The sequence below is a fragment of the Lathyrus oleraceus genome, chromosome 3, assembly GCF_024323335.1.
Source record: "Lathyrus oleraceus cultivar Zhongwan6 chromosome 3, CAAS_Psat_ZW6_1.0, whole genome shotgun sequence".
NCBI lineage: Eukaryota > Viridiplantae > Streptophyta > Magnoliopsida > Fabales > Fabaceae > Lathyrus > Lathyrus oleraceus.
In genome coordinates, this window is record NC_066581.1 from 436,865,222 (window position 1) to 436,892,446 (window position 27,225).

Here is a 27,225-nt window from a genome sequence, read left to right on the forward strand (position 1 = left end):
TAACAAGTTATGCATTAATCCTTCTACATAAAGAACATCAGATATAGAGGGAAGAGTACCATTACCAATAGTTCCGGAGCCTCTGATCCTTCCTTTCTGATCTCCTCCGAAACCTACGAATCCAGCATCTTTAAGTTCCAGGCTTTGGAACATAGACTTTCTTCCCGTCATGTGTCGCGAGCATCCAGAGTCCAGGTACCATGACTGGTGTCTGAACTTTGCTGCATAGGATATCTGCAACATAGATAATCTTATCTTTCGGTACCCAGAATCTCTTGGGTCCTTTTAGATTAGTTTTCCCAGAGTTTCTTATAACTTTGGGTCTTCTAGCATTTTTAAATTTGTGTTCTTGTGTGTGGGTGTAGTGATATGAAAAAGGAGATTTAATTTGGTCACTGGTAGAAGTTTTATCTTCCTTAGGATCATAACCAATTCCCCTTCTATTGTTCTGACTTACTCCATAAATCATGGATGCCATAATACTCCTATCTATCCCATTCTTCAGAAATTCTTGAAAGGCTTCTTCATATTTATAAATAATTTTATTTGAAGTTTGTGGTGCTTGAGACAATGCTTCTTCTAATTCTAAGCTATTTCTCTTAGCTCCATCTCTTTCTAATGTTAAAGATCTAATCGTATCTTCTTGTGCTAGAATTGTCATCTCAAGTTCACTACACTCTTCAAATTTTGCTTTAAGACAGCCTTTAATGTTTTTAAACTTTTGTTTCAATTTCTGATAAGAGGTAAGAGTTTCTGACAAACATGATTCTAAGTCAGATCGAGAAAGTTCAGAAAATACCTCTTCAGATTCTTCATCTGAGCTGCTGGATGTGATAGCCATAAGTGCTACGTTGGCCTGTTCATCAGAGTCAGATTCTGATGATCCAGATTCACTATCGTCCCAGGTGGCCATCAGTCCTTTCTTTGTTCTGAAAGTGTTTTTCTTGAAGCTTTCTTTCCTAGGGTTGTCTTTCTTCAACTTGGGGCATTCATTTCTGTAATGACCTGTTTCTTTACATTCATAACAGGTAATATCTTTGTTAGCTTTACCTTTTGAAGTTGACTCTGATCGATCCCCTCTGGGTCTTGGTCTTCTGAAGTTGTTGTTCCTCTTTTTCCAGAGTTGCTTAACTCTTCTGGTTAGTAGGGACAACTCTTCTTCATCATCAGAGTCTTCAGGTTCAGAGTCGTCAGTATCTTCAGTTTCTGCCTGGAGAGCTTTGGTTCTGTCAGGTTTCCGTCTTTCAGATCTGGACTTTAGCGCTACGGACTTGTTCCTTTTCTGAGGTTCATCCTCCTCTAGTTCTATCTCATGACTTCTGAGAGAACTAACAAGTTCTTCAAGGCTGATATTGTTCAGATCCTTTGACAGCTTCAGAGCAGTAACCATAGGTCTCCATTTCTTTGGCAGACTTCTGACTATCTTCTTAACATGATCTGCAGTCGTGTATCCTTTGTCTAGCACTTTAAGACCTGCAATAAGAGTTTGAAATCTAGAAAACATAGCCTCTATAGCTTCGTCATCTTCCATTTTGAAGGCTTCATATTTCTGGATAAGCGCCAGAGCCTTCGTCTCCTTGACTTGGGAGTTTCCTTCATGGGTCATCTTCAGAGAGTCAAGTATATCTTTGGCTGTCTCTCTGTTGGTGATCTTTTCATATTCGTTGTATGATATAGCATTTAGAAGTATTGTTCTGGCCTTGTGGTGATTTTTGAAGACACGTTTCTGATCTTCTGACATCTTACTTCTGGGAACTTCAGCTCCATTTAAGACTGGAGGTGTGTATCCATCTGTGACAATGTCCCAGAGGTCAGCGTCATAACCAAGAAAGAAACTTTCGATTCTATCTTTCCAGTAATCAAATTTTTCTCCATCAAAAACAGGAGGCTTGGCATTGTAAGAATCTCTTTCATTTGAGTGGGCCATTGTTTTTCTCGTACTGGATCTCTCTACACGGTTAAGTGTTTGATTAGAAAATCAATAACAGAGTCGGAGCTCTGATACCAATTGAAGGTGAGAAAAACAAGAAAGGGGGGGGGGGGTTTGAATTGTTTGGAAAAATAAGCGCTTTTCAAAATGAAAATCACACAAGGATTTTATACTGGTTCGCTTATAACACAAAGCTACTCCAGTCCACCCGGCCAAGGTGATTTCGCCTTCAACAAGGACTTAATCCACTAATCTTGAAAGATTACAAACAACGTCTAAGATACAAAATCTCTTAGCCCTCTCAAGTATACAGACTACACAGAGTCACTTGAGGAAATCAACAAACAATAGAAGAAGGATTTATGTAAACTAGAGTGCTTCTAAGAAAGCAAGTATTACAAAATAAAGAACAAGAGTTTTTCACGTAATAAGCAAAAGCTTCGTGAAGATAGAGAGCAAGAGTGTTTTTCTTGTTGATGTTTCAGTATTATTTTTCCTCGTGTGTGTATTACTGAAAATTGATTTTCAATCCTTTATATAGATCAGTTGAAGTAGTAGTTGAAACTGGTGGATATTGAGATGAAGTTACGCCATCACATAATTAGCTAATGCAGGATGACTTTTTCTTCTTGAAATGACTACTTACCATAAGTAGTATTTTCTTTATAGAAATTGGAGATTAATGTCTCTTTCTCAATTAGGAAATCCATTTGAAAAACTTTACTTGTCTTCAACGTTACTTTTTCATGATTAGCAAATCCATAATCAGAGTATTTGTGTTTCTGGAGAACCTTGGAATCTTGCTTCTGATGTTGATCTAAATAGATTCTTCAGATAGCGTTGTTCAGAGTCAGAGGTTCTAGGACTTACTTCCTGTTAAGATGCTTCTGATACTTGTTGTTTAGTTCAGAGTTTGACTTTCTTGAACTTGTTTCTTCTTCAGAGCTTCTGATCATTTGATAATATACTTCTGATCTGGTACTCTATCTGATGATGTCATCAGAGTCCTGCACACTTAGAAACTTTTCGTTAGGGTGCCATTTTTGGTTTCATCCTTTGTTATCATCAAAATCAAGGAATCTGTTGTATCACAATTTTTGTTCTTACACTTCCTTGGGATTCTCCGAGCTTGTGGCCATAGGAGCTCGCATTGAATATGGTGTAAGAAATGGCAAACTGGCGGCTGTAGCTGGAACTTCAAATGTTAATCAAAAGAAGTTCTCTGGAGGGTTTCCTAGAAAGAAGGAAGGGGAAACAAATGTTGTGACTGCTGGCCAAGGAAGATCTCCTCCAAGAAGGAGACCACAACAATATTCACCTCAATAGTATGTTCAACAACCATTTCCCTATCAGCATCCCATGTATCCCATCCAGTATGCTCCGCAACCGTACGTGGCCACTGTGACGCCTGCATTCAATCAACAGCCTGCTCAGGCTTATCAAGCGCCTCCAATTTATCGACCATCTCCAGCTCAACAACGTGTTGAGGCTCTTCCAGCTTATCAACAAGCACCAACAGCTCCTGTTTATCAACAGCCGAGAGCTCAAGCGCCAAGGAAAAATGCTCAAAACCAGAATAGGAGGCAAGGGGATAAGGCGACCTTCAATCCAATCCCAATGTCGTACACTGAGCTTTATCCCTCCCTCTTGAAAAAGGGTTTGGTTGTTCCCAGGCCTATGGGACCTCCACCTGATTGTCTTCCTCCATGGTACAACCCTAATGCATACTGTCCCTTTCTCGAAGGTGCCCCCGGGCATGGCCTAGAGGGTTGTTACGCTCTGAAGCATAAGGTTCATGAACTAATTGAAAGCAAGATCCTGTCTTTTAAGGACATGGGACCGAATGTGAAGAACAATCCTCTTCCTCCCCATGGAAATCCTACAGTAAACGCCATTGAAGACGCCTCTGTTGGTGTTACGGGTGATAAGGTGGATGATGTTAAGACTCCTTTGGCAGCATTCCATTCCCGATTGGTGGAAGTTGGCATGATTAATGTTAATCATGACAACTGTGAAGAGTGTGCCACATACCCAAGAGGGTGTTAGATGGTACGAGACAACATTCAAGATTTGATGGATAAAGGAGTGCTTCAGATCTCTAGCATTGCAAAGAACGAAGACGTGTTGGTAATTGAACCTTGTTTCAATTTATCTGAACCAGTTGAAATCCCATATTACAGTGGTGGAGTGGTTCCAGTGAATAGTAAGCCTTCGCCTGTTGAAATATGTATGCCAACGCCTTTTCCATACGAGAGCGCCAAGGTTGTGCCTTGGAAATCTGTGGGTAAGGTTGTTGAAGGAAGTGCAGACGCTAAAGTGGCAGAAGCTGTAAGTGAAGACGTCACCAATATTGCAGGAATGAGCAGAATGACCCGTAGTGGTCGAATCTATATGCCTGAATTCAATGTGACTCCTCAAGGGCCGGCCAAGGAATCAACAGTTGCAGCTCCCACTAAAGAACTCGAAGTGGTCCAATCCGAAGATGCTGTTGAATTCTTGAAGTTGATCAAGAGAAGTGACTACAAGGTTGTGGACCAGTTGCATCAAACACCATCTAAGATTTCTATTCTGTCCCTGCTATTGAGCTCCCAAGCCCATAGGGAGGCTTTGTTGAAGGTGCTTGCCCAAGCTCATGTAACGCAAAGCATAATAGTTGACCAATTTGATGGAGTAGTTGCGAATATCACAGCTTGCAATACTTTGAGCTTCAGTGGAGAGGAGTTACCTGAGGATGGACAAAATCACAATCGTGCTCTCCATATCTCGGTAATATGCAAAGATGATGCTTTGGCAAGAGTTTTGGTTGATACCAGATCTTCTCTGAATGTTATGCCAAAAAGAACACTCGCCAAGTTATCTTATCAAGGACCAACTATGAAGCCTAGTGCCCTGGTAGTGAAAGCTTTTGACGCTTCCAGAAGAACCGTGATTGGAGAGGTAGAACTGCCCATATTGATCGGCCCTCATATATTCCCCATTAATTTCCAAGTCATAGATATTAATCCAGCGTATAGCTGCTTACTGGGACGTCCTTGGATTCATGCTGCAGGAGTAGTCACCTCCACTTTACACCAGAAAATGAAGTTTGTGGTGGACAATCAACTGATTATTATTTCCGGAGAGGAGGACTTTGTGGTCAGTCACCTTTCATCCTTCAGATATATTGAGGCTGATGAGGACCCTTTGGAAACTTCTTTCCAAGCTCTTGAAATAGCTAATGCCACTTTTGTGGAGATGAAGGACCCGGTTGGGAAAGCTTGTTCATCTTTCGCGTCTCTGAAAAACGCAAAGTCTAGTATTGAAGGAGGAAACCCTGAAGGTTGGGGTCAACTTATTGATATTCTTGAGAAGAATGATCTCTTTGGTCTGGGATATGTACCTTTCGCTGTGAAAGGAGCCCAAGTCCCTGCAAAGGATAACACCCGAAGCATCCAGGAAGTATTCCTCAACACATGATTCATCCATGGAGATCAGGTCAATGCAATTGAAGATAGCACCGAAAATGAAGATGAGCCATGTTTGGTTTACCGGTGTGAGACAGCTTTGAACAACTGGAAGGCGGTTGAGATCCCCGAAATTTTTCCTTTGTCAAAGTAATAATTGTTGTATTTTTCCTTTCAAATCCTTAGCTCTGCCCAATGCTAATGGATCATGTTGTAGGGCCCCTTTTTCATTTTCAAATAATCATTATCAATGAATGAAAGACATTTTGTTAAATTCTTCTTATTCATTTATTTTGCTTTCTCTTAAGAAAATGGCAATATTTTCAAAAACAAAGACAAAAAAAAAACTTTTCATTTATGCATCTTTTATTTTTACTCTTCTAAAAGAAATCAATCATGCAAACATGCAGAATAAATGATAACCCCGTTGAATCCAATGACTTTACTCCCTCTCATAACTTTGACTCCTCTATCTACCAAGCGGAAGAAGAGGGTGAGGAAGATTGTTACATCCCCGACGATTTGGCAAGGCTGCTCGAGCACGAGTCCAAAGCCCTTCAGCCACATGAAGAACTGGTGGAAACAATCAACCTTGGCACAAAGGAAGAAAAGAAAGAAGTCAAAATCGGCACCATGCTTGAAGCAAGCGTCAAAGAGAGATTGGTTAAGCTGCTACAAGAATATGTGGATGTATTTTCATGGTCATACTAGGATATGCCAGGCCTAGACACCGACATCGTAGAGAACAAGCTTCCGCTTCAGCCAGACTACCCGCCAGTAAAACAGAAACTCCGAAGAACGAGACCAGATATGGCTCTAAAGATCCGTGAAGAAGTCAAACGACAATTTGACGCTGGTTTTCTCGTAGTGGCGAAGTACCCACAATGGGTAGCTAATATTGTACCTGTGCCTAAAAAGGATGGCAAGGTGAGGATGTGTGTTGACTATAGGGATCTGAACAAAGCTAGCCCAAAGGACGATTTCCCTCTACCACACATTGATACTCTGGTAGACAACACTGCAAGTTTTGTTGTATTCTCCTTTATGAATGGTTTTTCTGGATACAATCAAATCAAGATGGCTCCAGATGACATGGAGAAGACCAATTTTATTACCCCTTGGGGCACGTTTTGCTACAAGGTGATGCCTTTCGGTCTCAAAAATGCCGGGGCAACTTACCAAAGAGCTATGGTCACCCTTTTCCATGATATGATGAACAAGGAGATAAAGGTCTATGCTGACGACATGATCGCTAAATCTCAGAATGAAGAAGATCATATGAACCATATGAAGAAACTATTTGAACGCCTCAGAAAGTTTAGATTACGGTTAAACCCTGCAAAATGCACATTCGGTGTCCGTCCAGGGAAGTTTCTTGGTTTCATCGTTAGTCAACGAGGAATTGAGGTGAACCCTAATAAGGCCCGAGCTATACAAGAAATGCCTGCTCCACGCACCGAGCGAGAAATTAGAGGTTTCCTTGGACGTTTGAATTACATCTCAAGGTTTATCTCACATATGACGACCACATGTGAGCCTATCTTCAAATTGCTTCGAAAGGATCAAGCTATCAGATGGAATTCTGATTGTCAAAATGCTTTTGAGAAGATTCGTCAATACTTGCAAGAGCCTCCTATTTTGATTCCACCTGTCCCAAGAAAGCCATTAATCATGTATATGACTGTGCTTGAAGGATCAATGAGATGCGTGTTGGGGCAACATGATGAAACTGGTCGGAAAGAACATGCTATTTACTATCTGAGTAAAAAGTTTACTGATTGTGAAAGTCGATATTCGCTTTTGGAGAAAACTTGTTGCGCGCTAGCATGTGCCGCTCGTCGTTTGAGGAAGTACATGATTTTCCATACTACTTTGTTGATCTAAAAAATGGATCCAATAAAGTATATCTTTGAGAAACTTGCCTTGACTGGAAGACTTGCCTGTTGGCAGATGCTCTTGTTAGAGTACGACATCCAGTACGTAACCCAGAAGGCAGTCAAGGGAAGTGTGTTAGCAGAGTATCTTGCTCATCAACCAGTTGAAGACTATCAGCCATTGAAGTTTGATTTCCCCGATGAGGATATAATGGTGATAAAGGATTGTGAGATCCCAGGCCCAGATGAAGGACCAAAACCAGGATCTCGATGGAAACTCGCGTTCGATGGTTCCTCCAATTACATTGGTCATGGTGTGGGAGCTGTTTTGATGAATCCAAATGGTGGCTTTACCCCTTTCACAACAAGGTTGTGCTTTGATTGTACGAATAATGTCGTGGAGTATGAAGCTTGTATCCTAGGTCTGGAAGCCGCAATTGATCTCCGAATCAAGATCCTTGAGGTGTATGGAGATTCAACCTTGGTGATCTATTAGGTCAAAGGAGAATGGGAAACTCGTGATGTGAAGCTGATCCCGTATCGTGCTCATGTTGTAAAGATGATAGAATACTTCGACGATATCACTTTCCATCACATCCCAAGAGTAGAAAATCAAGTGGCTGACGCTTTGGCAACATTAGCATCAATGTACTAAGTCAGATTCCATAATGAAGCTCCACATATTCGAATCGAGCGAAGAGATGAGTCTGCTTACTGTCAGCTGATTGAAGAAGAAACTGATGGTAAACCATGGTTTCATGACATCAAGCGATATCTTTTAAGTCAAGAGTATCCAAAAGATGCTACATTGTTGGATAAGAAAACTCTAAGGAGGTTATCGTCCAAATTCTTTTTGAGCAATGATGTGCTTTACAAGAGAAACCATGACATGGTTCTGCTCAGATGCGTGGATAAACACGAAGAAGACATGTTAATCAAGGAAATTCATGAAGGATCCTTTGGAACCCATGCCAATGGACATGCCATGGCCAAGAAGATTTTGAGAGTTGGTTATTACTGGTTGACCATGGAATCCGATTGTTTCAGCTATGCCAGAAAATGTCATAAATGCCAAATTTATGCTGATAAGGTGCATGTACCGCCAACACTGTTGAATGTTTTTACATCACCTTGGCCTTTCTCAATGTGGGGCATTGACATGATTGGTGCTATAGAGCCTAAGGCTTCCAATGGTCACCGCTTCATCCTGGTTGCCATTGATTACTTTACTAAATGGGTAGAGGCTGCTTCCTACACCAATGTGACGAGACATGTGGTTGCTCGCTTTATCAAGAAGGAGATTATCTGCCGCTATGGAATCCCAAGCAAGATCATTACAGACAACGGTTCAAACCTAAACAATAAGACAATGACAGAATTATGTGAGAGTTTCAAGATTGACCACCATAATTCTTCTCCATACCGTCCAAAGATGAACGGTGTTGTTGAAGCTGCCAACAAAAATATCAAGAAGATCCTGTAAAAGATGGTGAAAACTTATAAGGATTGGCACAAGATGCTACCCTTTGCTCTGCATGGATACAGGACCTTAGTCCGCACTTCAACAGGGGCAACCCCATTCTCCTTAGTGTATGGGATGGAAGCAGTTCTCCAAGTCAAAGTGAAGATACCTTCAATGAGAATATTGATGGAGGCCAAGCTAGACGAAGCTGAATGGATCCAAAACAGTTATGATCAACTTAACCTCATTGATGAGAAACGTATGACCGCTCTGTGCCATGGATAATTGTACCAGTAACGAATCAAGAAAGCGTTTGACAAGAAGGTCCACCCTCGAGAGTTCAAGGAAGGGGATCTCGTGCTCAAGAAGATCTTTCCAGTACACAAAGATTCACGTGGGAAGTGGACTCCCAACTATGAAGGCCCATATGTTGTAAAAAGAACATACTCTGGAGGTGCCCTATTTCTCACAACTATGGATGGCGAAGAGCTCATTCACCCGGTGTACTTTGATGCAGTCAAAAGATACTATGCCTAACAAAACCCGGTGGGTTGAAAACCCAAAAGGGCGGTCCAGGAAAAAGTTAGGGATAATAAAAAAATGGTAGCTCGCTAAGTTGAAAACATGAAAGGGCGACTTAGGCAAAAAAGAGCGTCCCGGTGGATTGAAAACCCGAAAGAGCGATCCAGGCAAAAATTAGGGACAAGAGGCATAGACTGCATCAGTTTGTCACTGATCAACACAGAAGAGCTAAAGATGGAAGATTAACTCAACTGCTCCCTTCAGAAGCGAGGTTTTGTGGAGTCATTGTGATTCAATGTAAACCTTTCCCTATTGGCATTTTCAAATGTGTAACATTCCATGGAGCTACACCATTTGTGTGCTACCATTCTTGAATAAATACAAGTTTGCCTATCAAATTCTATCATTTGTTGTTTTTCTCTGATTTTCTTTATTATGCAAAATGTCATTTATTTGTTAATAATGAAATTTTGAGCTCAAAAAGAATTTTTTTCAACATATTGAGAAACACAATTTTGCTTTGACATGTGGAAATATTAAAAGGAAATCTTTCGTCTTTCCCCACAAGTCTCAAGTTGCAAGACTTCTCTTGGATGATCAACATATCTTCTCAGAGGGCACAAATTTATCATTCTCTGAAAGGATTATTGGGCCAGTTGTAACTGTTCAGCTTGATAGATCCTCCTTTGATGCATTTACTCACTCATTTGGTTGAGTTGTTGGTGTTGAGGATTCAGTACCTCCATAAAGCTTTCCCTAATTTCCAGCCTGTAATTGTCAGTATTTGCATATCATGATCATTCATGCATCATGCATATAAGCAAAGTCCAAATCATGCATAGCCCGAAGTGCTTCGCGCTCATTTGCATAATCTCAGGTCTCGTTGTTGATTGTATCCATTGACCTCTAAGACCAGTTGTTACTGGCGTCATTTGTCAAGTCTGGTTGTCACCAGTGTCTTTGACCAAATCTAGTTGTAACTGGTATCCTTTAAAGTCTGGTTGTAACCAACATTTGTTTTAAGCCCAATTGTTACTGGCATCGTCTGTTAAGTCTGGTTGTCACCAGTGTCTTTGACCAAATCCAGTTGTAACTGGTATCTCTTTAAATCTGGTTGTCACCAGCATTTTCTGTCAAGTCCAATTGTTATTGGCATCACCTGTTAAGTCCAGTTGTAACTGGCGTTCGAATGTTAAAATCCAGTTGTAACTGGTATCTCTTTAAAGTCTGGTTGTCACCAACATCTCGTCTCAAATCCAATCATAATTGGTACCTCAAGTCCAGTTGTAAGTGGCATTTTGATAAAATCCATTTGTAAATGGTATGATAAATCTGGTTGTAACCAGAATTGCCTGCAAGTCCAATTGTTATTGGCATCATCTGTTAAGTCCAGTTGTAACTAGCACTCAAATGTTAAAATCCAGTTGTAACTGGTATCTCTTTAAAGCCTGGTTGTCACCAGCATCTTATCTTAAATCCAATTGTAATTGGTATCCCCAATCAGAGTCGTAACTGACATTATCTTAATTCTACTTGTAAATGGTATGATAAGTCTGGTTATTACCATTCTTGTTTGCAAGCCCAATTGTTATTGGCATTGTCTGTTAAATCCAGTTGTAACTGGCGCACATTTTGAAATCCAATTGTAACTGGTATCATTTTAGAGTCTGGTTGTCACCACCATTTGTCAAATCCAGTTGTAACTGGTATCTTTTTAAAGTCTGGTTGTCACCAGCATCTATCAAATCCAGTTGTAACTGGTATCTTTTTAAAGTCTGGTTATCACCAGCATCTGTCAAATCCAGTTGTAACTGGTATTATTTTAAAGTCAAGTTGTCACCAGCATCTGTCAAATCCATTTGTAAATGGTATCTTTAAGTCTGGTCGTCACCAACGCCCTTGAAGTCCAAGTGTAACTGGAACTTCCTGGAAAGTGGTCATTTTGACTCCTTCAATGACAGTAATTTCCAGAATTTTTGATCGGATGATTTTCTTGTAGGAAATCTCCAGATTTGTCAAGAATGTTCAAGTTGTCATCAGGTCATGTATGAACTTGTTGATATACTCTTTTTTTAATCTTTCTGTTTGTTGTCAAGTCATGTTTGAACTTGCTGTCAAAACCGTTCTTGGTATTCCCCAACATTGTCAGGTCATGTATGAACTTGTCGCTGAACCTTTCATTCCAACATTACCAGGTCATGTCTGAACCTATTTTTGAAGAACCTTTTTCTTTGATTCTTCCAGTATCGTCAAGTCAGGTATGAACTTGTTGTGGAAATTTTCTCAAAATGTTCAAGTTATTAGTGAGTCATGTGTGAACTTACTGTTGATCTCTCTTGTACTCCAAGTGTTGTTTGTCAACTTTCACTTTGAGTACTCCCTAGTGTGTGTCTGACTGTCCAGCATGATTGTTATCCCCAGCGAGGTGGTTTTACATTATTTGTCTATTTTTCCTGTGGGCCATCAGAATTCCCCACAGATTGGCTTGTCTGTTTTAACATCTCATGTTAAAGGTTCACCATGTCCCTAACAGATAAATTCCAAAATATATAATTCGTTCACCCATGCATATCATGTCATTCCATTTGCATTTTCAGGATCAAAATCCGGGTCTTCTTGGTATTTAACCATCTCCCACTAGGATCACATGAAGAGTGTCTTGCTTCATATTCTCTGGTTGAAGATGATTAAATAAGGGCAACTTTCACACCTCGATTTTGACCCTGAATCGCCGATTCAACATATTCGTCATAGCCACTGTGTTTCTACATAGCATACCATACATTCCATATTGCATATTGCTTAGAATATTAGTCAAAATAATTTTTTGGAATTACAGGCGAACCGATTGAATCAATCGCCAGACGTGCATCATATTAGTAGACGAAATTTTTTAAAATCAAGCTTGCAAACACCAGTTTTATTAATCTATGTTCCGTGTAGTTTAATCTGGTATGCTCGATTTATTTTTCGACTAATTTTTCGATCACCTTTTGACCCGCCCGAGCCTTTTAACCGGTCAAAATTTATTTCAAAATTAAAAGAAACGCTGTATTTTTTCAATAAGTTTATTTTGCACTGATCATCATGGTGCATTCATTTTAATCTTCAGAGCATTTTGGTGCCCAATTTTTATTCATTGTTGATCCATTTATTTTCGTTTTTTAGTCAGAATAACCTAACCAATTATTTAGATTTATTTGTGCCTTTTGTTTGAATTTCAATTGTGTCATTTATTTTTAATTAATTTTTGAAGGTAGTTGTATTTAATTTAATTTATCATAGAAAAATCAAAAGAAATTAAAATATCTTGTATTCTCCACTCTTCATGTGTCATGTGGCCATTGATTTTTGAATTGGGTGGAATGGGGAGTGGAAACACCACCCATACGGTATTTTGTGTGCAAAGGAATTCCCCTACAACTGTGGTATTGTCCTTCCCTCACCAAAGATTCCTTCCACTCACCCACACAACTTGATGACCTCTTAGAAGGTGACAAGTGTCACAAAAGGACAAGACATTTTGGTTGAGGCGACAACCTTATTATTATTATTATTATTCTCTTTTTTTTAGAGGAAGAGGGGCACTATAGGTGGACACCAAAAAAAGGATTTCCAAGCCACGAAAGAACAACATTTCCTTTCTCTTTTCATCCGTAAGAAAAAACCATCAGAAAGTAAAAAAAGGGATCCAACATCTAACCTTCACTCTTCCATTTTTCGTTTCATGCCGGCGTAACTCTCACCATCATCCCTACAACACCGTTGTTAACCTTCGACGAACTCTTCTGTCGGCTCACACCCTTCTTCTTTCCATTCCACCACGATAACAACGTCTAAACCCCTCACATCCGAAGAACCACCTTCGCACAAACAAATCCGCCGTCGGGACTGCTCAACATTTCCAGTTTACAACTCAAGGTCGTCGTAGATCCAACATAGTTTTGGTTTGATAAATAACTCAACGTTTTCAATCATTTCAGACTCAATAGATCCGGAACGACACCGCAAGGCAGAACGATCCAAGCTTCCATTTCGACAGAGCGATTGTCATATGTTTCTTCATTACACGTTAAATTTCTCAAGTCTGCGTTTCTCGACGTCAATAGTCCACCTTTATTCCGGCTTCACAAGCGGTACCGCGGGTCTCACTCTTTGAAGATTAACAACGGTGCTTCCCTTCGACTCAGAGTTAACTTTCGGTATGTTATTTCCTTTCGTTACAATAGCATTTGATTTACGGGTTATATGTGCATTTTCCATTTTAAAAAAATCGATGCATTTAATTGTGTTTGGATGATGAATGGTGTTCGGAAATAACATGTTCGAACAATGGATGGTGGATTTTCATGTTTCGCGGGCGTTCAACCACTGTAGATTGCGTTTTTGTTTTGTTTTGTTTGTCGTTTGGTGTTGTGAACTTTTGTTAAAAAACGAAAAGAAAAGAAAAGTATTGGTATTGGAGGTATTGGTTGATGAGGGAATTTATTCCTGAATATGGTGAAGTACCTTAATATATGATTCTATGATTCTGCTACTTTTTTTTCCGTCTCAGTCATCCTATCATTATGTACGATGTGCCTAGACACCACTGAACCATCGATAGCTCAGTGGTAAGGGTGTTAGGCGTTTCTGACGAGGTCGTGAGTTCGACACCCATAAGTGTCATTTTTAGGATTGTGTTGTTTTCTTGTATTTTCCTAGTCTTTTATTGCTCTTTTGCTATTGTATACATTTTAAATAAAAAAAGGAAAAGACATTTGATTCATGGGTTCGACTCTTGTGTAACCTACTCCTTTTATTTCATTATTGTTACCATTTTATTTAAACCCCTTTTGTTTATGCTCATCTTTCCGACACTTATTGGGTTTTATTGATTTGTCCCTAATTTATTTAATGTTGAGCTTTAACCTATGGATTCAACAATTCCCGTGTTGTTATTCCATTATTATTTTATCGAGATATTGATAGTATTTCGCCGCGTTTTGATTAATCGCATATGACATTTCGAATGTTGTCAATGTGTGCAAACCGGCTTTGAGAACATTATCTAGACTTCTTGTTTGCTTTTCAATTTCCATCCGCCTTGCACGTCATTGCGTTATGCGACTTTGATTCGCATCCTCGCATCCCGATTTTTATCCGTGCACGTCCCGATGTTGTTTCTTTCAATTTAATTTTTGAGTGTTTTGTAAATATAACTTTTGTGTTATTTATTTTCTTCACATGGCTTACTCTTGGGCCTTCTTACAATGAGACAGTTCCCTTGCACCTACACTCATGCATTGTTTGTTCATTGATTGATCCGATTTAATTATTCCATTACTTTGAATCCCCATTCGAAGAAATGTACCCCACTCCCCTGGCATGTAATAACTTTATCGCTTTTTATTTCTTTATTTGCTTGACTGTTTAGTTAGCTACTAACACAAGAGTAAAATCAACCATTTCCAAAAATATAAAAAAATAAAAACTCGATCCAACGTCGAGTATTTTCTCAATAAACAAATCAATCCATTTCTTCCTCCCATTCTATTCCATTTCTTTCAAACCTTCATTCAAATTTTCTCTTAAACATCCATCAATGCTTTATCCAATGTCAAGCCATTCTCATAACAAAACTCAAAAATACTTAATTCCTTTTTAACACCTTTTCAATAAATATGGAAATGGAACATGGTGGATACCATGCACTCCTGAGATTAAGATTCGAGGTGGATGCCTCGCCTATCTTAGCTCTCGCCATCACTTAAAATTGTCAATGCGGTTTCTTCAAACCCTTTCTCAATCAAATTCAAAACACTTAATCTTTATTAAACACTTTTGCAAGTAAGATGGAAATGGAACTTGGTGGATACCACGCACTCCTGAGACTAGGATTCGAGATGGATATCTCGCCCATCCAAGTTCTCGCCATTACTCAAAACACATCAAACCAATCAATTTCTTTTCTCGCCGCTGTGCGATTGACTCTAAACCTTTCTCAAACGAAAGGTACTTTGTTTCAAAATAATTCAAGGCAATGTTTCTCCACCGGTTTTGGATAGTCCAACAATGTTTTCATCGATTTGACACAAAGTAGCTTTCGCTAAAATCCACTAACAAAACATTTTTCTACCCAGAACTACGTAAGCCTTGATTTCTCTATTGAGATACGTAGGAGCAGGATTTGTAAATCTTGTCAGGCTCACTAATAAAAAACTTAGGTTTAGTCCTTCGTAGAAAATCCAAAAATATTCTCCTCTCATCCTTTCTTTCTTTCCCACCTAATAACTCGAGAAGCCTAAACATTTCAAACTAACACTAGTGCGCACAACTAACCTAACGGTTCCCGTTGAGTACAACGGACGTGAGGGTTGCTAATACCTTCCCCTTGCGTAATCGACTCCCGTACCCTGATTTGGTTGCGACGACCATAATTATTATCTTTATTTCTTGGGTTTTATCGATATTTCCCCTTTCCTTTTTAGGAATAAATAAAGTTCGATGGTGACTCTGTTCAGTCCATCATTGCGAGCGTGCGAGCGTGCTTCGCTAGGTCGCATTCCCATTTTCCGAGGTGCGACACCGTGGAAGGAATTAGGCCTCATACCTATAACATATACTCAGGTCTTACCATATTTAATTCAAAAGTGATTGGTAGAGATTAAACCTCTAGCACCTCCACCAAATCCGCTTCCCCATGGTTATGATCCTAATGCCAGGTGTGACTTCCACGCTGGATCTCCAAGGCATACTAATGAGAAGTGTTTGGCACTCAAGTTCAAGGTACAAGACTTATTGGAGCGCAAGATTATCTCTTTCACTCCAGAGGGTCCAAATGTGAAGGGAAATCCAATGCCAGGACAGAATGATCCAACTATCAATGCGGTAGAAGGACTAGACAACACCGTATTGACCAAAATGGTAGATCACATGAAAACTCCTATATCAAAGATACATGAAAATTGATCGAATATAAGGCATTTAAAGAGTTACATGCTAATTGTAAAATTTTCCTCGTCAATCCTGACGTATGTGGAAGGATGAAGGAGTGTCTTGAACAAATGATGAATGAAGGTTTGGTTCAAATCGGGTATACCAGGAAGTTAGAAGAGGTCTCATTCATAGAATCTCAGGGACACACTTCTTTTGAGATCGCCTACCTGCAAGTGGAAACGCCAACACCATTTCAAATACCATTTCAAGTGTCATCCCAGACATCGGTACAAATACCGGTTCCAATTTCATCTCAAGCTCCATTCCAAATAACTGTAAAGACAAAAGACCCTATTGTCTTCCATGTTCCTGCACCATTCCCATTCGAAATCACTAAGCATGTACCCTGGAATTACAACTCTACTACATATCTAGGATACAAACCTATAGTGCTAGAACCAACAATCACTAATATTGCTGGAATTGGGGGCATGACCCAGAGCGAGGGAGTGTTTTCTGATGGGCCACAAATGAAAGAAAAGACATCAGAAAGTTCAAAGAGAAGGAAGCTGAATCTTCCAGGAAGACCGTACCTCAAGGAGAAGCCGAGTAATTCTTAAGGTTGATCAAAAAGAGCGACTACAAGGTGGTAGACCAATTAATCCAGACACCATCCAAAATATCCATACTATATATATTGTTGAGCTCTGAAGCCCATAGAGAATCCTTGTTGAAAATATTAAATGAAGCCCATGTTACTCAAGACATAACGGTAAATCAATTCGATGATATGGTGGCTAATATCACCGCTAGCAGTTGTTTGGGGTTTAGTAACGATGAATTACCACCAGAGGGACATGCTCATAATAAAGCTTTACACATATCCGTCAAATGCCAGGATAGTCCCCTATCAAGGGTATTGGTGGACACAGGATCGTCTCTAAATGTCATGCCTAAAAATACTCTGGGAAAACTGAACAATGTAAGAACTTCCATGAAAGGTAGTACTTTGGTGGTCAAGGCTTTTTATGGTTCGAAGAGGATGGTAATTGGGGAAGTCGATTTACCAATAATTGTGGGACCTCATACCTTTATGGTTACTTTTCAAGTGATGGACATCAATCCATCATATAGTTGTCTCATAGGAAGACCCTGGATCTATGCCGCAGGAGCTGTAACTTCAACCTTACACCAGAGGTGGAAATTCATAATTGACGACAAGCTAATAATCGTCGAAGGGGAGGAGGACGTGTTTGTCAGCCACCTTTCATACTTCAGATACATAGAAGCGGATGGAGAAACATTGGAAATACCTTTTTAATCCTTGGAGATTGCATCAATGTCCCCATGGGAGAAGATGTCCAAATTGATCAAGGGTAGAGATACCCAGGGCTGGGGCAAGTTGTTGGAGATACCGGAAAAAAAGCATCGGCTCGGGCTGGGTTAGAAACCAGCTAATGAGAGAATTCAAAAGACATGCCAGAAGAAGCTTTATACACTTCAATAAACCTTCCACAGTGCAGGATATAAGGACGAAGATCAAGTGACTATGATTGAAGAAGAAGAAAAATGGATGCCTAGCTTGGTGTGTCATTGTTCATCAAATATACCTCTCAGCAATTGGAAGGCCATCGAGATCTCGGAGATGATTTTCAGTTTGAAGTAATTTACTGTTTAAAAAAAAAAAAAAGTCCTTTGCTATGGCCAAGCCAAATGGACAAGCTTTGTAGGGCCCCCTTTGTTTCAATTACTTATTTATAAATAAAATTGCATTTTTGTTTTCAATCAAGATCATTTTCTTTCATTTTAAATCTTCTTTTCAAAAAATGGCAATACCCTTCCATACTCTTTAATTTCTATCAAATTATCTAAAAGATAATAATATATAAAAAAATCTTCCTCCTGCAGATTAATGAATGAACTTGTTGAAAATGACACTACTATAACCCCTTATAACTTTGAATTCCCAATTAACCAAGCGGGAGAAGGTGATAAGGACAATTGTGAGCTGCCAGAAGAGTTAGCAAGACTGCTGAAGCAAGAGGACAAAGAAATTCAATGTCATCAGGAACCGGTGGATGTGATCAATCTGGGGACTGAAGAAAACAAGAAAGAAGTTAAGGTCGGCGCTTCCTTGAAAGATGAAGTCAAGAAAAGGTTGATCGAGATCTTACCTGAATACTCAGATGTGTTTGCTTGGTCATACCAGGATATGCCAGGGTTATACACAAACATAGTCGTACACAAATTACCACTCAGACCAGAATGTCCTCCAGTTAAGAAAAAATTAAGAAGAACTAGGCCATACATGTCTCTCAAAATCAGGGAAGAAGTCAGAAAACAAATCGATGTTGGGTTCTGAGTTGTTGCAAAATATCCAGAGTGGATGGCTAACATAGTTCCCGTTCCAAAGAAAGACAGAAAGGTCATGATGTGTGTAGATTATTGGGATTTGAATAGAGCGAGTCCTACGGATAATTTTCCACTACCGTACATCGACGTACTATTAGATAACACCACTCAGTTCTCACTCTTCTCCTTCATGGATGAATTCTCAGGTTATAACCAGATAAAAATGGATCCTGCAGCCATGGAGAAAACCACGTTTATCACTCCTTAGGGCACCTTCTGTTATAAGGTAATGCCTTTGGGATTGAAAAATGTTGGGGCAACATACCAATGGGCCATGGTAACCCTATTCCATGATATGATCCATAAACAAATAAAAGTCTACGTTGACGATATGATTGTTAAATCACAGACTGAAGAGGATCACATAGTCAACCTACAAAAACTTTTTGATCGTCTAAGAAAGTTCAAGTTACGTCTGAATCCAGCAAAATGTACTTTTGGGGTAAGATCAGGAAAGTTACTAGGGTTCATAGTCAACCAGAGGGGAATTGAAGTCGATCCCGATAAAGTGAAAGCTATCCAAGAGATGCCATCTCCAAGGACAGAAAATGAGGTTTGAGGATTTCTAAGGAGATTGAATTACATTGCTAGGTTCATCTCACATCTTACAACTACATGTGAACCAATCCTCAAGTTACTCAGGAAAAATCAAGCCATCGAGTGGAACGAAGGTTTTCTAAAAGCCTTCGACAAAATCAAGGAATACCTGCAAGAGCCACCTATATTAGTACCACCAGTTCTTGGGAGACCACTTATAATGTACCTAATAATACTTGCTAACTCTATGGGATACGCAATCTACTACCTAAGTAAGAAGTTCACCGATTATGAATCCCGATATTCACTCTTAGAGAAGATTTATTGTGCCCTAGTGTGGGCTTCTCGGTGGCTCAGACAATATATGGCATGCCATACCACTCTATTGATATCCCGAATGGATCCTATCAAGTATATTTTCGAGAAGCCTGCAGTAACTGGGAGAATTGCCCGATGGGAAATGTTGCTAACGGAATACGACATCCAGTATGTCACACAAAAGGCCATAAAAGGGAGTATGTTAGCGGATTATCTCGCACATCAGCCAACAGAAGATTATCACCCTTACAGTTTGACTTTCCTAACGAAGATATTATGGTAATAAAGGATTGCGAGACCCTAGGTCCCGATGAAGGAGCTGAACCAGGATCATGATGGAAATTGGTTTTTGATGGTGCTTCAAATCCAACCGGACATGGAATCATAGCCGTCATAACCTCCCCAATAGGGTACCATATTCCTTTCACTGCTAGGTTATGCTTCACCTGTACAGACAACATGGTTGAATGAGGCGTGTATCCTTGGGATTGACGAAGCCATCGATTTAAGAATCAAGATTCTAGAGGTATATGGAGATTCAACTTTTGTCATCTATCAAATCAAGGGAGAATTGGGGACTCAAAATGCTAAGTTAATCTGGTACCGAGACCACGTCCGAAAGATGATCACTTACTTTGACGAAATTACCTTCCATTATTATCCTCGAGAGGAGAATCAACTAGCGAACTCTTTGGCCACATTATCGTCCATGTTCAAGGTCAAGTGGTACAACGAGGTGCCAACTATAAGAATTCACCGGTTGGATGAGGCTGCCTATGCGTAGCCGTAGAGGCATAAAGGGAAGATAAACCATGGTTTCATGACATCAAATAATTCCTTCAGAAAGAAGAATATCCCGCTAATGCCTCAAGTGGTGATAATAAGACCCTCAAGAGATTGGCTTCCCAATTCTTCCTTAATAGGAAGGTGCTTTATAAGAGGAATCATGACATGGTCTTCCTCAGATGCTTGGGCGGGTATGAGAAAGACATGCTTATCAAAGAAATTCACGAAGGATCCTTTGGAACTCATGCCAATGGGCACGCCATGTCTAAGAAAATTCTTCGGGCGGTATATTACTGGTTGACTATGGAGACCGACTGTTTCAAATACGTAAAGAAGTGTCACAAGTGCCAAATCTGTGCAGATAAGGTACATGTTCCACCTACTCCCTTAAATGTCCTGACTGCTCCATGGCCGTTTTCCATGTGGAGTATAGACATAATCGGGATGATTGAGCCCAAAGCTGCAAATGGACACTGATCCATTCTGGTTGCTATCGACTACTTAACCAAATAGGTGGAAGCTGCTTCTTACCCCAATGTTACAAGACAAGTGATTGCACGATTCATCAAGAAGGAGATCATTTGTCGGTACGGGATTCCTAACAAAAATTATCACGGATAATGGGTTGAATCAAAATAATAAAGTGATGGATGAGTTATGCGAGAGCTTCAAAATTGAACACCATAATTCATCACCCTATCGACCAAAGATTAACAGCCAATAAGAATATCAAAAAGATTATCCAGAAGATGGTGAAGACCTATGAAGACTGGCATGAGATGCTCCCTTTTACACTACAGGGCTACAGAGCTTCCGTCTGCACCTTAACAAGAGCAACTCCTTTCTCTCTGGTATATGGTACCGAAGCTGTACTCCCTGTCGAAGTCAAAATCCCTTCGTTAAGAGTTCTGATGGAGACCAAACTAGACGAAGCGGAATGGGTGCAAAACAGATTCGACCAACTAAACCTCATTAAAGAGAAGCGCATGGTTTCGGTATGTCACGGGAAGCTGTATCAACAAAGGCTCAAGAAGGCATTCGACAAGAAAGTTTGTCCTCGACACTTCGAAAAAGGAGATATAATGCTCAGGAAAATCCTATCCATCTATAAAGATCCCCGTGGAAAATGGACTCCAAACTACAATGGACCATATGTAGTGAAGAAGGACTTCTCTGGCGTAGCTCTGATTCTCATGACTATGGACGAAGCTGAGTTACCACGAGCCATAAACTCGGATGCAGTCAAGAAACACTATGCCTAGAAAAAGAGGATAAAATTCCTGCTAAGTCGAAAACCCTAAAGGAGCGACTTAGGCAAAAAATTAAGGCGTCCCGGTGGATTGAAAACTTGAAAGAGCAATCCAAGCAAAAATTAGGGACTTGTATAAAAAAAACCAGATAAGTCAAGAACCCAAAGGAGCGACTTAGGAAAAATAAGGTGTATCATCCCGATGGACTAAGACTCGAAAATAGCGTTCCAGACAAAAACTAGGGATATCCAAAAGGCATGTGACCGCATCATTTATATCACCCTACGACAAGAATTTAGATGGGAGTAATCAATTCAATCATCACCGCCGGAAGCAAAGTATTGTAACCTCGAAGATGTAGGGATAATAACACAGGTTAAAATCAATAGGGACATGAATAAATATGTTTTTTATTTCCATTTTTATGTCTTCTTAGACTTTCGGTAATATCTCCTTACGAGAATTACCACCTTATGTAATATTGCCCATTTAAGGGCCAAATCTCAATTAAAAAAATTTATTTTCCAAATCTCTTCCTTTGCTTTTCAATTTTTCCTTTTGATTACAAAATATCAATTATTTGTGAATAATGCATTGAAACATTGGGCATAATAAAAAAGCTTGCAAGAAAAGACATATTTTACTTTGATTTCGAAAATGTCAAAGGGATCATATGCTTCTAACGTCACTTCTCAAGAAAAACACGGGGTTCATACATTAACAGTCACACTAGTGCAAAAGTTTCTTCCTATATAAAAAAAAGCACATTGCATATTCTCGGGTATCAAGAACATCACAGCCAGTTCCATGGCCATAGTAAAATCTCAAGGGGTCGGAGAGTTGGAACGTCACGAAAACACCGTATCTCACAAAGTCATGCATCACATACACATATCATAAAATAGGTGTTTGTAAGACCCCAATTTTGACTCTAAGATCCCTCATGCAATCTCATCGTATGCATTAGCATTGGGATTATACCTTGGCATCCTCTTTACCCCTCTTTCATTGGGTTTGTTTGGGGAGAGATCACCAAGCACCATGTAATTGTATCATACTTGTATATTATCATTTAACTAACCAAAATACCAAAAATATGTCTTTGTATTTGCCTAACTCTTTTGTAGGTAGGGCATGATCACCATTGATCTATCAAGTTCATATATAGGGTTTAAGACCCTCAGAGCTAAGAGCACAACCAAGGAATGATCCACAATGTCTCTAAGCATCATATATGAGTCCCAATGATCTTTGCATGTTATTTTGATCAAGATTTCTTCAAGATTTTGGAGTTGGTTTGCCTTGGAAACCCTAGTTTGTCTGGGTATCTTGAGTAACTTCTTCAACAAGCTTCCTCATCAATTGATCAAATTTCTTAAAGGGAACTTCAAAATTCATCATCTTATGCATATATGATCTACCATGAGCCTAAAAAGTCAAGAGAATTGCAAGTTAGCAAGTTGGTTGATGGTGGTTGGCCAAATGAATTCATCTGATCAAAACTGGGTCTCCGTAGACCCTATCTCCTACAACTTTCATCATATGAAAATTATTCCAAGAGAAAAGTTACTCTAAATAAAATTCCAAACAACTTTCATGTTTAGGTATAGAGCTAATTTTGCTTTAAAAGTCATGTTGCATATTGAAACATTATAGGTCATTTTGTCTAAACCCTAATTTGAAAGTCAACTTCCCAAGGCCATAATTTGCTCAATTTTTATGAGATGAAAGATTTACAAGTTGCAAAATCAAATTCAAGATGTCTACTTAAACTTTTATGTTTGGAGTGAGAGATAAATAAACTTTTATGAGCATGTGATATGAGGATATATTATAGGTCATTTTGGACCAATACCATTGAACAAGTGATTTTCCTCAACTTCAAAAATGCATAACTCTCTCATTCTAAATCCAAATGATGTCAAATTGGTGACCATTTTTAAGGTCTTTGAAAGAAATACAACTTTGATAAAGGCACTTTTCTCATTTGGAGCTCACATAAAAGTTTAGTAAGGTGGAACATTGAAGTATATGACTTGACACTTAGAGGCAGAATTCACCATTAAAATTCACCATTATCCAAGTTCCAAATGGAAAATTGTTCAACATAAGAGTTGTTCCTCTTGATCTAAGCTTTCCCAATAGTCCTGATTCGTTCATTTTGGATCAATTTTGCTAGGGCTACGCATGGTGTTAACAGGCCTACATCAATTGGTAAAATCAAAACTTCAAATGATCATTTCACATTGCCTTGCCAATTAAGCTTTATTCAGACCTCATTTCAGTTGGTTTTGGACCTTAGTGTATTGCTTCATGGGCCTGTACACGCCCATGCAAGCTTGAACATGACATTGCCAAATTTGGAAGAAATTGCAAGTGTGCAAATAACACTCGAATTTGCTATAAATATAGACCTTCTGAGCTCATTTAAGGGGATCCTTGCACGCCAGCTTTGCCTCCACTCTTAGAACCTTCACAATTCAAATGAAAACCTGATAATTTTCACTTGAAAATTGAGTTTGAATGTCACTGTTTGGAGATTCAAAATCTCCAAGATCCAAAGCTTCTTACCATTCCTAATCCACTTCTGCAAGCAATTGGAGCAAGATCAAACAAGAATTGAAGCAAGAGAGATCAAGTTCTGCACAACATTGAAGGTATTTTCTAGATTTTTTCTTCTCTTCGGTTCTCACTCAATTCTCATCAATTCTCTTGGATCTTTGGTTGTCTGAAGTCATACCAATGTAGGCAAGAAGATTGAGTTGCTTTGAGGTTAAATCGAAGCAACTCAATTGACACACCTCAAAATTCAACTCCTCATATCTTTCTATATATTTGGAGTTAGTTAAAATTAAGGTTAGATTTGTGCTCTAAGGCATTTTTTTTTCTTTCAGATCATGTCCTCCTTTTTCATTTATGTCATGGTAATGATTGGACCAGTCCGGCCAAGGTCGCCTGAGAAGACGACCGACGCTTTGCTCCGGCAATGATGTGGCGTGGTCCTGAACCATTAATCCAGTTTAAAATGTTTTAATCACAAGCGTTGGTTTGGATGACCAATTGTGTGGCGCGCTGACTAAGTTCCATCATGGAACGCGCTTTGTGTCCACTTGATCTGCCACCTCAATTAATGAGGGAGATCAAGTGGTCCACGTTTTTTTGTATTTTCTAATTTTCATTTTATTCCTTTGATTTTCATTAATTCATATTAATTTGAATATTGATCCAAAAAATATGAGAGTTTCACCAAAAAAATTTAAATAAAATCCCCTTTCATATTTTGAATTAAAATGATTTTTTGAATTATTATTAATATTTTTTATGATTTAATTGATTTTTTGATTATTTTTAATTATTTAAAAATACTTTTAAGTTTCCAAAAAAATCTGAAATTTTTTCTCCAAGGTCCTTTGACCTTGTTTAACCTATGATAAATCTCATGGCAATTTCTTTGGTGTTTTGATGAGGTTTTAGGAAATTGACCAACCATATTTATATTAATGCATTATTTTTTAGTATTTTTAAATTGAATAAATGCCAAATAATTATGTTGAGCCATTTTGGTTGACTTTGTATGTTTGACTTGTCTTGTTGGGCCTTGGTCAAGGTTGATTTAACTTTGCTAGGTTAAGATCATTGGATTTAGGGGTTTGATGGAATGTACATTCTATCTCCCAAAATGAATGAATGATCTTAATTTGGTAAAAGTCCTCCTTTGTACAATTTGAGTTTGATCTATCTTCCCTCCCTCTTCATCTCATTCCCCTTCTTTATGCATTCAAGTCATGGACCTATGATATCTCTACTTCCAAAGGCTAGTTGATTGCAAAATCAACATAAGTATGGATGAGATTAGACCACCACTTTTCCATATTCTTTTTGTGTGTGGTATGTTTTATGAGTATAGTCCATTATACTATGTATCTAACATGTATTAACACTAAAATTCTCTTGCCTGACCTCAAATAGTTGTGACTTCTACATAAGTCCAATTACGATTGCTTAACATAGCGCTAAATTTTGACACAAAAGGCACAACATTCTAGTTAATGAGATTGTACGTCTCCCCTATTTCATGGTACTGTGTGGAAACTCGGCCTTTTTTCCTTCCTTTGGAAGATGTCTTGGTTCAAGAATCCATGCTTGTGATAAGTGGGTTGAGTGTTCTCCAAAGAATGACTTAAAAAAAAGCAAAAGCAATACTAACTTCTAACTCATTGACAACTAACAATTAATTTCAAGTCATTTACTTTAATGCACTTTATCTTTTAAGCCTTATTCATTTGTCATTATTCATACCATTCTAATTGTTTATGTTAATGTCATTTTTTTACTTTAACCACTTGGACCATATTTTGTGATATATTTTGTTTGTGTATATTGTGTTTTATTATGTGGTCTTTGACCATTAATGTACCTAATAAGAACAAAAACCCTAAAAAAAACACCTTGTGTGGACTGTTGGTTTGATATGAGACTATTGGACTTAGAATTTAGGCAATACTCCCTATGCAAAGGACTTGGGCAATGCTAACTTTCATGTAACCAAGTGCTTGTAATTTGAAACTTCATCTGATACATCATTGAAGATCCATTTGAGTTCATCTGTAACATGATCATTGTGAAGCTGTTATTTTGAACCTGTGACTTGTGGCATTGTGGAATTCATTTGCTACATGGGCAAATTTGAAAAAGATCATGAAGTTGCTAAGCTTGGATGTGGCTATCTTTATTTGATACCTTGCTCTTCAAGTTGATATGTTGTGCATTGTATGTTGTTTGTTGAGCAAGAGTGCTCATCAATCCCTCATCCACTTGAGTAGTCAACAGCGGCAGAAGCTTCCCATAGCGAGCTTTGAAACCCAAGGGATCTAATACATATGATGTCAGATTCCTTAACTCTTTTACATCAGGCTGCTTGAAGCTGTATTTCTTCGTATGCCTTTTTGGTCTTTCCATGTCTGAAAATTTTGCAAATAAACCCTTTTTAAGTTCCTTGAAAATTTCTTTTTTTTGATGACATGAATGCGGATGAATGCGTGAATGCATGAATGCAACAAACACACTCAAGGATCAAGCAAAGCACACCAAACAAAGGTCGTGGGAAAGCTCAATGTATCCCTAATATCAATCATCCATTTTGGTGGATTTAGGTTTTCACCTTATCGACACCCAAGTTCCATTGATATTAACGGTACATGAACCGGTTCAGACATTTTTAATATCAACCAGCCGCTTTGATGGATTTTAGGTTTTACACCTGATCCGGGATCCATTGATATTAACAATGTTTGAACGACTCAACCACGAATCACGGGTTTGTTGAGAGTCACGAGCATGGAGTCTCGGTTAAGAACCACCCAAAGGGAGTGTACTAGGGTTTAAACCTGCCAGACATGTTCTATCAGAGGTTCCCATAATCATCGTTCCATCTTTCGAATATTTTCGGAGGAACGAATACTCGTATTCCAAGAATATTCTCAAGAGAAACTCTTATGAGTGTAGTATCGCGTAACAATCGTATCAGAACTGACATCTGAACGACCTTCGCACTACGGTCCTAAAAATAGGCCAAGATGGGTTTGGTAAACTAAGGTCCTTGGCTTCTGCGGAACATGATTGAAAGAATAATGCCTAACCACAAATAACTTGTGTGACATTATTAGTTCAACATGACCTCCACCAAGTGAATGGGCTCGCAAGTCAACTGGCTAAGGACTACTCCACACCAGTCGACGAGACTATGCCATTCTCCTATCCTAGAGAGCACTCG